The following is a 16,322-nucleotide window of genomic DNA, read 5'->3' as shown; positions in this document are numbered from 1 at the left end:
TTGTCATTATTGGTTCATACATTTTGTTTCATTGCTTACTAGAAGACTGTTCCAAACTACAAATTTAAAACACATTCTAACAAGTGGTGCTGTATTATACAAGGAATATGCCTCCACCTTTAGTCCCTGTCTGTGTAGTAGCTGGTCTAAATGTGTGGAAAGCATTATAACCATGCACTGTTGGTTTGCCCTCCTTGGCTTTAAACCATGTCTCAGTGACCGCACAGATATCAACATTCTCTAGGATGAAGAGAGGTTATAGAGAGTGGAGTTTTTTGTTTCGACTTCTACCATTGAGCAGTAATACCTTTAGCTTTTCTTGGTTTTGATTTTCTATGTCAAAGTACTTTCAGTTTGTCATTGCCTGAAAAAGGCACGATGGGGAAGACAATGTTTTAGCTAATATTCGAAACCCTAGAGGGGAGAGGTGCAGACCATCCCTGGCAAAGCAGTGTGGTCTATTGACCATCTCTTCGCATGCTGACAAATATTGCACCCCCTTAGAATGACAACAGAAACTAAGCCAATTATTAAAGTCATTCATCATGTTATTGGCAGACAAATAGATACAGGATTATGTAGTAGTAGGAAGGAACAACCTAAAATACTTTTTACGTATGGTAGTAATATTAAAGACATATGTAATATAGTTCAGAACAATTGGAATATCCTAAGAAGTGATATTAGTCTTAAGGACGTAGTGGCAGAACGTCCCATGTTTAATTATAGGAGAAACAATAATCTCAAGGACCTGTTATGTAAGGAGACATATTTGAATAAGAGACCTACAATAGATATTAGAGCAGGCACATATCCCTGTGGCAACTGCAAGGCTTGTCAATATATCAATAGCGACACTGCATATAAACATCCTGATAAGACACAAACTTTTATATTTAAAGGGAGGGCTACTTGCAGGACAAAACACTTAGTATATATGGCCAATTGTGAACAATGTGAAAGTTTTTATGTAGGTATGACAAATAATATGCTGAAGGTTCGGATTTTACAGCATATTAGTAATATTAGAACATGTCAAGTGAGCAATGCTTTATTCAGACATATAGAGATTAATCCCACACATACTTTTAAGTTCAGATGCATTGTAAATATTGCCACTAATGAGAGGGGGGGGACATTCAGCATAGAACAGCATTAGCTGAATCCAAGTGGATAGTAGATTTAAGAGCACATAGACCACCTGGTCTTAATGATGTTTTACCAATTAAACCTGCTTTACAAAAAAGGCGGGCTTTTAGGAGTAAGTGATTGGATGATCTGTGTTTTAAATATGGCTGCTTTTGTTACTTTGTATTATGTCTGATGAAGGATTATTCCGAAAGCGCTTACTTTTAATAAAGAAGATTCCACAAAGAATAATTCAGCGGTGACCTGTACTTTATTTTTCGTATTTATCTGGTTTGGTACAACAGGTCTTTAGCATAACTTGTTATTTTTGCTTGTGCTCTACATATATTTGTTCATACTGTGACATCATCCCTGAAGAATTTAAAATGCTGCTCAGTGCTAGGATCATACCAACCTGGGACACACATTTCGAGAGCTCCATGATGTCTCTCTATATAGTCACCAACCTGGGACACACATTTCAAGAGCTCCATGATGTCTCTCTATATAGTCTAGGGAGGTACGTCTCAGGTCATTTACAAGCACATGGACTATGACTTAGTCATACTGGTACTTCTGCTCCAAGCTGAATTTAAGAAGATTCAGAAACATAATTATTAAAAACATATAACAATTATACCATATTTAAAATGATTTGACAAGAAAAAAGCACTCTCCTTGAGTTAAGAAACTCATTTTGCCATCACTTTCTAAAACAACGATGAGGGGTTATAGCACATGTCATAACTGAATTACACATAAAATGCTGTGTTTTCTGGTTCCTCTACAGGTACTCGAGTGCTGGTAGTTTGGGACACACCTACTCTCAGCCACTTGATTCAGACAGCAAGTGCTCAAGCTCCCACTAACTTGATCTTCTTTTGCTGTATTGAACTCACATCATCTGACCCTATAAAGCTATATTATCCTACCAGGACATGACTTAGTTCCCATCTTGATTTCTCTCTCCTTTACCTTATATGTCCACTCCTTCCTAACTCAAAAGGCCCTGATCACTCCCTAAACCTAAAACTCCAACCCACTTCCCAAATTCTTAATTCCCCAATAGCTTCTAAGCCCTAAACCTCCCCTCCTGCTCCCTTAACCCAAAACTCCCTTTATGGTCCCTAAACCTAAAACTACCTTCCCACTCTCTAACCCTAAAACTTCCTTCCTACTGTCTAATCCTATGATACTCCTCCCACGCATTCCCCATGACTACTTGCCCAAACTCATATTCAAGTATGAGTTTGAGCAGTAACCTACACAAGCTACAGGGTGCTTAAGTGCCTGACTTCAACACAATGGTTTTGAAGTGCTTGGAATTCGAATTCCTGTAGTTTTCCTTAAATATATATATATATATATATATATATATATATATATATATATATAGAGAGAGAGAGAGAGAGGAAAACTACAGGAAATATATATATATATATATATATATATATATATGGGTCTACTTTGACCTATCAAATTTACACTTCAGCGAAACTAAGTTTCACGAGTCCAGTTTTGCTGGAAATGCACTTTCGCAAAACTACAGTTCACTGAGGTTGTTGTTGAAGATCATGGTACAGTGGGGATAAGGATAGTTCCATTTTCCCCATTGTAGTGCAATCTCAGAGTTGATATATATTAGTAGGGGGCGCAGGAGGCTTGCCTCCCTACATAATTTAGTGTACTGTATTTTTTTTTTTTAATTCTTCGGTGAACTGTAGTTTCACAAAAGTGCATTTCCAGAAACTTAGTTTCACTGAACTGTAAATTCGATGGGTCAGAATAGACCAATGTGCACACACACACACACACACACATATATATATATATATATATATATATATATATATATATATATATATTAGGTATACATGCATTTGGTCGGACGGTGGATGGCTGGAAAATGTTCAACGGCACTACTGCGACTTCGCATAATTGCAAACGCAATTATGTCGAACCGCAAAACACCCCTCCCCCTTTTTTGACACATGGTAGTGCTCATTTAGGTGGTAGAGCGATCGGAAATGTCGAATTCCAAATTTATTTCGACAACTGGAGCTTCAACATACGGATTCGGGGAAACCAGGTTTTGACTATCGGTCGCTTGGTCATATGCATGTATTCTATATAAATATATATATATATATATATATATGTATATATATGTATATATATATATATATATATATATATATATATATATATATATATATATATATATATATATATATATATATATATATATATATATATATATATGTATATATGTATATATATATATATATATATATATATAATGTATGTATGTATTTATTTATAATTAAAACTTTTAGTTACATTGATTCAAAACATTCTGTTCAATGTGGTTAATTTTCACTGGAATTTTTCAGACTATAGGCTGTGGTGTGTTTTTCTGCTTTGAAATTCTTAGACATGTTATTACCTGTAAAATAAAAAAGTAGGATTTTAAAGTTTTTTTCTGTGTTCTTTCATGTGGAAAAAGTGGATTTGGGAGAAGAGTGGAGTAGCTGGAAAGTAAGAGTAATATGTGAAAGCAGGAGAGGTACTAGGGGTAGGATAATATGGCACTGCCATACCCTTTTTAATTTAATTTTACGACACTGATGAAACAGCTGCTACAGAGATTAGTGATGTACAGACAGGGTAAAATGATGCACCATTGCTCATTAATTACTGATATCCCTGCTATTTGCTGATGTTCAGTAAAACAATGGTCAGTACATAACTGTTTTGTCACTGGGTTGGTTAAATCAATGTGAAACTCGGGGAAAACCGAAAAGGTAAATATTGTTTTTGTGTTACTTTCTGCTTTTTTTAGATAGAAGATATTTTTAGGTATATAGTTCTTGTAATACCAAATTTGGTCAAAACTATGTTTGACATCTGCTTAGTCAACAGAATTTGGGTGACTAAGCAAATGGTCAATGGATGTGCGAGATAGCACAATTCTTGGGGCTGAGGAATATGCCCTTTCCACAATATTGGATGATCTCACAGTTAGTGCGTATAATTAACAAGGGGATTGGGGGCACAACCCCCACATGGGTGGTGCAGGGGTGGCTGCCTCTCTGCAAAAATTATACATATTTTTTTTACTTTTAATTAATTTTGCATGCACTGAGGTTATTCCTTGGCTCATGCATAGTAACGTGTTGATGTCTACATTGCCAATGTTTTGATGGTGACAGTTTGAATGTTGACATTTGGGTCTAGCATTCCAGGGGGTGGGTTGCCACCATCAAAAATATTGCTTTGGGATGTCCTTAGAATTTGTTGATATGTTTACATTTTTTATCAATATTTTGACTGTCAGTATTATGATGTTTAGATCATTTTGAGTACATCCATATATAGTTTGGTTGGATGAGGGCTAGCTGCCATGTATAGCTTTGTGGGTTAAAAGCTTGCTCCCATGTCAGAAGGTGCAGAGGAGCAAGGAAACATTATTTTGTCCATTTTATGACCTTCAGGGTATTGCTGTTTTTAGTTTTGAACTCCTAAAATTTAAGACATTTTGGAGTCAATTTATCATGTTGATTGATTGGCACAGTGAATCTTTTGTAAAATTATTTGTAAATCTAAAGTTCTTTGAAGCATGTGGCAGAGGAATGCTTTGTGCTAACCAAAACTTTGTTAATTTCTGGATCCTTTCAACAGAAGCAGCTGTGACATTTTCACCACTAAAAAGCAATATCAGAAAGATTCTAAGCAATAATATTAGATTCTTAAAAAATCTGGGTATGCAAATAGGAATATCTAAAATAACAACAGCAGTGGTACAGGCGACAAAGTAGGAAAATTGTTCTGGGAATCTAAATTATAAATACTGACTAATATTAAAAATGGACCATTCTTATGGAATCAAACTGTAAGATTAATAAATGCACCAGTAAATAATTCTTTCAAAGCAACAAATAGCAAAAAAAATCTTCTGGAAGCAAAATTTTGTTGTACAGTATAGGGGATCAGAAGAAAATTATTCTGTACTTGTCAATTTAATATAGTCTTGTTTGACAGTTTCACGTTAAATACAAAAGTTTATTGAAAATAATGCTTCAAATTAAAAATCAGTTTATTTTAATACTGTCCAAATTTCACATTTGGGTGGATATACCCCATACACATCCATGCTGTTAAACATTGCTAACATTTAAATCAAATCACCTCGAAGTTATGTTGTATTTTTATAGTAGCAGCAGCTTCAGTCCATGGTAAAAAGTCAGCTGTGTCCAATGATGAATAAAATTAGCCTGCAAGTCTTTGAATACCACTGGTATAAAACTTATAAAACTCAGACTAAAAAGAAAGTTATTCCAGTCTCTAAACAACACTATAACTTAAGAAAATGCTCCAGAGGAATGCACAGTATTCAGTACCCTTCATCATATGTAACGTACATACACACACCTACACAGGCACACATATGTAAACACACACACACACACATATATATATATATATATATTTCTTTATCCACACACTCACACAAACACACCTATTACTACACAAAAATTATTGAAGCTGCTATTCATTGTACTACTCCTCATAGAAATCCATTCATTAACTCCAGACTCAGTGAAGCCAGGAATGGGCCATAACATGGTTCCTGTGGGGTGGGGAGCAGGAGCATCTCTCTCCCATTCCCGTAAGCACATGTGGGTCAATGAATTGGTTATCAATGACTGGGATTGTAAGTCAAGGTCTATTAAATAGTAACACAATGAAACTCTGGTCATACACATATCTAGCTATCTATCCATCTATTTCCTTTCATAAGTTCGAACGCTGACATGATCAGCACAATATAGAGCCAAAAAAGGTCGAAGAACAAAACAGTGAACACAGAGCAAAATCATCTACAAAAACAAACACATAGAATATCTATTTTTTCTGGGGAATAACCCCATTCCCACACATCCCCTGCTAACTACAAGTACTCACACACATCTTTATATATACATACATGTTTTTTTTTTACAGCTCCAAGACTGCACTGCAGTGGAGAAAGGAGTAATAACCTGATACCCACTGTGTCACAATCCCATACAATAACTGTCCTGATCTGTTCAATGTTATGCATCATTCTTCAAGCTTTGTTGACTCATTATTATACCAATCTCTCATGTGAGTGTCAACCTTATGACAGGAACTCGTGTGTATATATATATATATAGATATATATATATCTATATATATCTATATATATATATATATATATATATATATGTGTGTGTGTGTAGTAGATATGTAGATATATACATGTAAGTATGTGTGAGTACATGTGTGTACACATACGTAATATCTTTCTCTCTCTCTCTCTCTCTCGATATATATATATATATATATATATATATATATATATATAATCTATATGTGTATAGATTATATATTCATACAAGTAAAACTGACCAATCAGATTGCTCATTACCTTTGCATCAAATGTCTTCTATGTACGAGAGAAAGCTAGTGCAGGCCACCTAGATCTCACATTCAGCCACAATAATTGTTGCATCATATTCTTCAAAATCTCCGACTGTCACTTTTTCACTCTCCACTACATATGAACTCTGATAGAAGATAAATAGGAAATCAACTTTAACTTACTTTCAGCAATAAAATTAATATTTTTCAATTGTTGCTCTCAACCACCCACCCTTAGTTCTAAAAAAAAAAAAAAAAAAATGAATAGATCTCTATTCTTGGTAGTATGTATTGTTGCCACTTCCAATAAATATATTTACTGTTCTGCCAATATTTGATAAATGTAGATGTAAAAGGAAAAAGAACCTGATGATCACATCTGCCACCAATGCAATCTCCACTTTGAGTTTGTAGTTATCTGTTGTTTCTGCATGTTTTGTCAGTCTTCTCGGATATACAACAGTCTCAAATTTGCTTCTCCAAGGTGGAATGGCTTTTCACAGAATATTAGATGGAGTGAAAATTATTCCTTATTTAGATAGCTTTTTAAGGACCACTTTAGAGAAACATAAGTTCATGTACTTCTACAGTCCATGATAATATTCCATTCTTCTTAGCACAATACAGATATTTGACCAAGGTCTTGTTGCATTTCTCCCAATGGTGCATTGTTGTTCATTTTCTTTTTGTATTACAGCTTATTTTCTTTCTGTGTAAAACTATTAAGGCTTCTGTAAATTATGCACCTTATTTTTGTTCTCATTAAATCACTAACTGCCTATGAACAATGTTTACTTACATGCCTACTGATTATGGTCATGAATGAAAAGGGTCATTAAACCGCCTCCAGCACAAAAGTTTGTTGTGTGATATTGTACCTTCTGTTCAGTTTGCTGGAATGTCAGTGACCGTTCCTTTTGCACTGATAATTATTGCTAAAACCTATAGTGAATTTACTCTTAGCCTGAATGATTAACATGTGATAATTATTTCACATTTGATTTGCTTGTCCACGCCAGAAAACTAACCTGTCATAGTCAGATGCCTAAATTCTGTGAGAAAAGCATTGATGTTTTTCCTTGATGCTGCTTGAAATGACAGAAAACATGCACAACATATTTATTACTGATGCCTGGGTACAAATAATCTGTAATATTTGATCATAATCCCTTATGATCAGCTTGCCACAAAAAGTTTCCAAAAGGTCATGCTGCAGTTCGCCACCAGCATAATTGAAAAGCATGATCTGTTTCCATAAATCATTTTCTGTGTTAGCAGTTAACAAGAAAGTTGTGAATGTCTGCATACATCTTCCTATTTTTGAAAAAGACACTGAATCAGTTTTCACATTAAAGCTTGGGGAATGAGATTCCAAACTCCACGGAGTAGAGGGTAAAGTGCTGACTATGTTGCAGATGACCAGAGTTTAAATAGTGGCTCAGATGCGTGTGGGAGCTGACAGGGGAAGAGTGATGACTTCATTTTGAGAGGAAACCAGCAAAATACCATCCTGGTCCCCCATAAATGGAAATCTAAGACTAAACCTTTGGATGCATACGACCACCCCTTCTGCTGTTCAATTCTACTCCCAATTCAGCCCAAAGTTATCCAGGACATCAGAGATTTGTCTGCTAGGGAGCCTAACACTAGTGTCCACCACATGCAGGATATTTTAGTTTTTTCAAATGGGTTTTGTTACTTTAGAGCCAGACATTCATCAGAGGCGAGAACTGCAAATGAATACTCATCTGAATTCCGCTCCAAGTAATCAGGAAGCATGGTTTGCTTAGCAGGGAAACCTAGGATCTCTTTACCTTCATAGGGACTGCTCCTACTGAGGAAAAGAGACCTGAAGGGGCTCATGACCTTTTGCCCAAAAATAGGATTCTCTAACCCCAGACTGGTCTGAAACCACTCTTCTAAACCCTCTCTGTTGTAGAAAGAAATGTCCTGGAAAAAGGGATGAATTTTATTCACCATCAATGATTTAAAGCTGTATGCGCAGAAGTTGAATTGGGAAGTATTTTTCATGATAAAGTGAAAAAACACCATCAATAAAAACCAGGACAAGATTCCATGGGAAAAAAAAAACAAAATGATTTTTTTTTTTTCCTTCTATTAATCGGATACTGAGTACTTTTAAGAGTAAATGTGAGGCAGACATCAAAAGAGTCCTCAGCAGATCTTGCCTCAAGAGGTTTTACAATATGACCAAAGGGGAAATGAATGCCCTCATAAACATGAGCTTAAATAAATCATGTTGGTTCATGAAAGCTGATAAAGGAAGGGGCATATTTGTTATTGACATTGACAAATATATTCAAAATATCGAAGAGATGCTTCATAACCCTGACTTTTATCATAAAGTCAGCATTGAGTCTGTCACTTCCACATATAAAAGAACATACATGACACCCTGCAAAAGCTGTATGAGGGTGACCTCATCAATGGAAGACGTCATGATTTCATAGCAGTAGCTCATCCTAAGCAACCCTGATTTTTTTTGGAATTCGTAAGCCTCACAAGAATCTTCAGGATCCCCATACAGCCCAGTGGTAGCAGGGGAAGCTGGTATCACTTAACCGCAGTGATTTTTCTGGAATATCATATTTTACCCTTGGCTAGCAGGACTAACTCCTTTGTGTTGGACACTCTTGATTTTTCTGGAGGAAATCATTTCCTGTAACTATCGATTCAATTTTAGTGACTGTTCATGTAGCTGCATTCAGTACAGTGTTGCTCCATGAGTACTGTACAGAGACTGTGACAGATTCCATGATGAAGAGAACCTTAGCTCTCCCAGGTGAGATTACCTTAATTTCTAACATACTGCATTTGGTACTAAGCAACAACTTATTTGGATTTTATGGCAATATTTACAAACAGAAATGTGGAATTGCTTTAGCTAAATGGGAGACTGAAACAGTTTTTAACTCAGAGTTTTAGTTAGTTTTCTGCATCTCACTGTTTATAAGTTTATAAGTACACACAGCCACAAGAACTTCACAATGATTTATTTCACAAATCCACCCATGTGAACATACTGTTTCATATCAGCAGCAAGCACCCACGAATGAAAGAGCATAATGTAATAAAGTCAAAGGGTATGCAAATTGCTAATGTGTCTAGAGAAACAGCTTATTTCCTAAAGAACCTGCAGAACCTCCATAGAGATTTTCCTGAGAGAGGGTATCAAAGTGGGACTATCAGACATATTTATGCTCCTAAAAAGGACCTAAACACAAGAAAGGACACATCCTTATATGAACCACAAAGAAGTTTTTATGTGATTTCAGTAATCCCTACAGTTATGAAAGTAGAGAGAAACCAAAAAGAAGCACAACCTTAACTTTCAGTAAAGGTGCCCACAAGATTCAAAGGATAACAACTGGTCCATTTTGTCTAGTAGGCTGGTGAACAAGATTCTGGATCCTGGTCCTTCTTTTGTTTTCAAAAAGGGTAGGAACATTAGGTCTTATTTGGAGGGGACATTCAACAAGAACAGTATAAAAGGCTTGGCACCTTTAAATGAGGGCCCCCTTTCTGTACCTTTTGTGAGTTCAGGAGCTGCAGAGATTATTTCATCTGCCCCAGTACAGATAAGAAATATAACAGCAAGGTGGCTGGGAAGTTTAACAGTGAAAAGATTGCTTACAGGGCTAAGTACTCCAACTTTCGTATTTTTTTTTTTTTTTTTTTTTTTTTTTTTTTTTTTTTTACACAGGAAGGACTGTTTCTAAGTTTAAAAGGAGGATAGCCCAACATACATAAAAAATTATAAGTAGACTAAGCAAGAATCCTCTTGCAAAGTGCAGCATTGAATCACCAAATCATTCTTTTTTCACTTTTCACGTTTTAGACATGATCAGTATAGATCCACTCAAGTGAAACTCTAATGCCTTTCTTGAAAAGGAGGAGCTGGAGTGGAAAATTCACCTTAACATCTACAACTCACGTAGACTCAGTTCTGCTTGTTCAATTAACTATATTCTTCAGTTTATGAAACTGGACCATAAATTTAGTTTATTAATGGTTTTGACATGACATGTCTGCTCCTTTCTTAACTTTTCTTGGACATTTTTATGGCTGTATATTTCAAGGTTTCTGATTGTTTTCTGTTCTGATACAACATATCCATATGCATTGCCATTTGCATTTTAACAGTGCTCTGATGAAGCCCTATGGGTGAAAGTGATTTTTTTTGTTTGTTTTTAAGGAATCTATGATCACAGTTTTTATTATGATTGTATTTTTATCTGTGATGTTTCTTGATTCATGTGCCTGTTGTCACTCACACACACACACACAGGCACTCATACACATCTCTATATGTTTATTTATAACTTAAAAGAAAGACGAGATAGACCAATGATTTATCTAGCAGTTTCCTGATGAGAGGTGGCACACAGAACATTTTTAGGTGGTACATAGAACTTTAAACTCTAGTAAACTGGATATATGGATGGAAAGTACAACGAAAGTAGTAGTAATACAGGAAAAATGAGTGACCAAAATAATTCTTAGAATGTATATATTATTCATCAGAAATATGCCTCAGTACTACCTACTCCACATAAAATGTGGCATATTTTTATAAAAATCCATATTGAACTTATGCATTATAGTTAGTGTGTCAGTTTAAAGATCTCTGAACTTTTCATTATTAAATGTGGCATGCTTAATTTTGCTTCTTGGAATGTTTTTCTTGGAGTTTGCATCCATGTATTGTTTTAAGTGTGATATCACATATTAATTAGCAATTCTGCACGTGTAAGAATTTAAAACCCTGTTAAAACATTTAGGTTGCTCCTTAACTAGTGTCATCTTTATGAACAGTGATTTATGATCTGTATTATCAATTCAGAAAAAACAAACATCAGTCTTACCGTTTCAGAAACATGATCTAGTAAAATCATTTTTAACAGCAGGAATATTAATTACATTATATGTAGGTTACATCCAGATCAGTTTTATTTCTAAGTGAGCAAAATAATAAACTGGGACACTGAAGTAAGCCATTTGCATGATCAGCAAAACTAGTATACTGAAGATAAATGTGTACTGGTATAAACATATACTGCTGTTCTTATCTGTAAAACTCATCTCTTCTCTAGCAGTGTGTAAGATCATCCCATCCAATTGTAGTAAACACAATCACACAATATGCCACCTGTTATCCTGTCATATACAAAGATGCATAGGACTTGTTCATTTATGGCAGGTGATAGAGTTCCCAGCACCACTGCAGATAATTCCAGTGTGAATTCCTGTTTTAAAATCCTGTTGTACTGAGTTAATTGAGATGCTATGAGGGAGATGCAGACCTCTGAGGGAAACATGAGGGATATTCCTTCTGCTGTAGGGGAATCAACCCCCGCATCTTTAATATTTGATTACAGACTTCACTGTAAAGGTTTGCAGGCTATATATATATATATATATATATATATATATATATATATATATATATATATTTATAAAAAACAACTGACAAGTGAACTGTAAGGATATTCCAGTGCATGAAGAAAATGTATAGCAATTGAGGTAAATACTTGATGAAGGAGGTAGCATAACTTTTTGTAATTTATGTTTACTAAACAAAATAACTTTTAACTGCAGATATAACAGTTAATGAAAAAAACTTTATTATATCCACATTAATAAGGACCAAATTATTCAAATCATTTACAGTAAACTTGGCAGCTAACAATGTTTGCTGCTTATGAATATTATTTATAAGGGCTGGCTGTGGTGTGGGTGCATCACTACATTTATGTATACATGTTTTTATTTGTTTGTAGTAAAGGTAATGAAACACTGATCACAAAAACACCAATTTACGTTTAAGCTTGGAGATATACTGAAAAATAACAGTTGTTAATGTCATTAGTCAAACAAAGTAAGAATACAAAAGACAAATAAAAATAATGTTATGTACAATATAAAACATCAATTTACAAATGTAAAATAATGAACAATTAAGCTGAAGGATGAAGTAGAGATGCTAAGGATGAAGTCTGGCAGGTAGAACAGAGAATCAGCGATCCGAGTTGTAAATGCTCTGCTTTCTGTATCCAAGGTACAGGGGCTTAGTTACTTTAATTGTTTGCCTAGTGTGTAATTCAGAACAAGTCACATATCCAGACAGTACTCCTGGGCTATCCATGAAAAGGAACACTATTATCAAGTGGGCTCACCTTGTTAACAAATGTATCAAATAAAATAAAATTTAAAAAAAAGCGAATAGCTTAGAGAGGAGGTAGAGATGGGCAGGTTATATGTCCTGTAAGAAGGCAGTTGCAATTCAAATCTATTTTTGTCTCATTGTAACATTCTTAGCTACACTTCCTAACTAGTTTTCAAGGACATGGAACTGTCCAAAGAAAGTTCTTGAATTAAATTCACAAGCAAGACTAACAGATGCTGTCATTCATGGAGAACATTCTGTTTTATCTGTAGTTGGCAAATATAATATATTATACATGCATAAAAGTGACAATGTGTGCATATATCTGAAATGGTGCATAGCTTGTGTATATATGAGCATATGTATGTGTATATGCATACTACTGAGATCAGCGGACACATTATAATAAACTGCTAATTAGTTCACTCAACTCCAATGTCATGATCTGCAGGAACTCTCAAAAGTTCCTCAAAATCTTATTCATGGACATCTTATATCTAAGGGAAACATTCTTTCCCTGGCCAACAGAACAAAAATGCCTTGGAGTAGCAATAGAACCTTCACTTATCTTAACAAAGTACACTGATATTACTATTATTGAGTATGGAGCAAGGTGATTATGCTCCACTATTCGGAAAAAAAGCAAATTAGTTAAGTACTACAGTGTGCAAGACCTGACCTTAACAAATGTTAAGCACCCCCTGCTTAAATTGTTAAGGTTGGGTCCCATGCTAGGCAGCAAAATCTGCCAGTACTGACAAGCAAATTAGAGTGGTAGAATAAAAAAAATTGCTTCTGCCTGCTGTCCATACTGATAAGGCATCATTTCCTCTTACAAACTAAGGAAGTAGCTAGAATAAGAATCACAAATCCTCTGTACCCTGTTAGGAATACTGTGACAAACCGAAATGCTGCCAGCCCTGCTAGCTGGAATTTTGTAAATAATTATATGTCACTTAAAAATATTAATATGATTTATATAGAAATGTGACACTGCCAGCCCAGCTATCTGGAATTTTGTAAATAACCATGTGTCATTTGTGAATATTAGTATTATCCATAGGCTTGTCTTACAAATGTAAGAGAACTACATGTTATGTGGATATTAAACTACTGGGGCAGAAATGTGTGTTGAACTGTTTGTTATGTACCAAACTTCAAGAATGTAACCACAGTGTACCCTATGGGAAAAGAACACAAATGTATTTAAACTATATTAATGGTAGACGGTGGAACATACAGAGTTAACTTGCAAAACTTCAGGAAAGTAAGTTAAAAGCGTTTTATGATATGCTATAAAAAGTTAGTTTCAGGGCAGCAAGCAGACACAATGTCTAGAGCTAAGGGGTTCCTATTGTCTTGAAACAGAAATAATTACTAGGTTTCAAATGTAAAGTATTTTTTATTGTTCTGTTATTTCCTAGCAGTTGCACATCTGAGAGATAAGAATTTTTGACACACAGATGTTGGTTTCTGTTAGCCTGGGAACTGAAATCAGGTGACAAAGCGTGATGTCATCCATCTGACCCAGCAGTAATGTTTTGATATTAATTTGGGAACGCTCTCAGAGACTGAGCATTTTGTATTTCTCTTTGGATCTGGAAACATCCTCTCATCAGAACTTGTTTTACTGATGGTAAGTAACTAGGGAAAAGTGATTTCTCTTAGATATAGATAGGAATATAGTGAGGATTAGTTTAGATGTTTTCTGTATTTATTTGAGACTGTCCTGCAATGTTGTTTTAAAATATTACTTGTGATTCTAACTCTGTAGTCACTGTGTTGGGTTTTTGGAGTATTGCCTTGTTCTTTTATTATTTATTATTAAATATCTTTAAACCTTTTAATTGTGGCTGGTTTGTTTAGAGATATTTAAGCTCTTAGAGTACTTGCATAGGTATTTGGTGACACTGTACAGGCCACTCCTAAATAGCCTTCAAGTCTTGGTCACACTTACCATTTGGGTAATAGTAACATTACACAGTAAGATTGGGCACCCTTTGGGAAGGGCCTTAATGTAGCTCATAAGGGGTTCTGTTGTCAATGATAACTACCTTAAGGTCTGGGCAGAAGGGTGTATAGCTAGTAAACCTGTGCCAGCCTTTCCCAGGTGTGCATTTGTGTATAAATCAAATCTCAAAGTGTGTGTGTGTGTGTGTGTGTGTGTGTGTGTGTGTGTGCTACTTGGGCAGGGACACAAAGCACTGGCTGGACAGAGACAGTGCTGGGAGGACTTGGCTTAGAACCCTGGCTAAGGACTCAACTCTTTAGCTGTGCCAGTGGGGAGTCTTATTGGAGATCTGGAGAAAAAGGGAGAAACCAGCCCCAGACTGACTGATCCCTGAGTGCTCATAAGGGAAATTGTACTTTACTGTGTGTGTACTTATCCTCCCAATGCACACATCCCTCACTGGTGCTAGTGGTGAGGATTGAGGCTCCTTGATTACTGAGCCAGAGCTGGGTCATCAAAAATAAGACACAACAAAGCAGTACTCCAACAAATCTTTATTGATATAACGTGAGTAATGTCACTTTAGTGTCACCAGAGTTAAAAATTCACATTTTTCTCCACACTATTAGTAAAGACTTTATCAGAAACAACATACTACACTATTCATTCTTAATTTGTAGCATCGATAGCATCAGATAACTGCAAAATCAAACATTATTTCCTTTAAAAACGTAAAGTTAAACTCACCCTAAAGCATTTCAGAAGTAAATAATTATGTTAAATAATGCATGCAATGATGAAAAATATATAAAAAAATTAAGTTTTCTTGTGTGTGCAATATGAAAAATATAAAGAATAAATACTAAAAATAAACAATGATTAATAATAAATTGCATCAATTTTGCATCTCGCTTTTTCAATATGGGTGTAACTGAAACATTATTGTTAATGCCTAGGTAAATCGATGCATTCAATTTTATTTGCTGAAGAAGCTCCTTATATAGGTTCATAGGTTAGTACTAAGCTAATTGCCCTTGCGAGCCATTTTAAGCCTAGCCAATTATCCCTTGTGAGACTCAAACCCTGCACCTTGTGTTTGTAAGGCAAACACCTTAACCATTAGGCCGCCCTCCCTCTCCTATTCTAATGTTTCCCACACTCCTCCCTATGGAATGATTTCCACCTTCTCCAAAATGGCAAACAAAAAAATGCTATATAAAATAACCTTTTGTTACATAGTTCCCAGACTTTAAAAAACAAAGAATGAAATCCATTATTTAGTTTTATAATTGAATCTTCCAAAATGTACTTGAAATAATTGCACGACCCACATTTGTTAGTACCAGTGATATTCAAATCTGTACCATTCCTCTTACTTTCCATTTCACTAAGTTCTTAATATTTTTAGCCTTTTGTATACAAAATATGGTATTTCAACACATATATTTTTATATTATCAACTATTCTTAAGATATTTCAGTGCCCGTTTATTGTTTTTTTAATAATGGGTATCCCAAAGTTGTATTGAGTTACTAAAGCATTCTCTAAGGCCAAATGAATTTTAGGAAGGTAGTTTCCTCAGTATGGTTTTGTGCACCTGCACTTTTAGTT

Source organism: Protopterus annectens, chromosome 3.part1 (assembly GCF_019279795.1).
Source record: "Protopterus annectens isolate FY-2018-M chromosome 3.part1, PAN1.0, whole genome shotgun sequence".
NCBI classification, from domain to species: Eukaryota; Metazoa; Chordata; order Ceratodontiformes; family Protopteridae; genus Protopterus; species Protopterus annectens.
The sequence above is the reverse complement of the archived record's forward strand: the minus strand, read 5'-3'. Positions refer to the sequence as shown.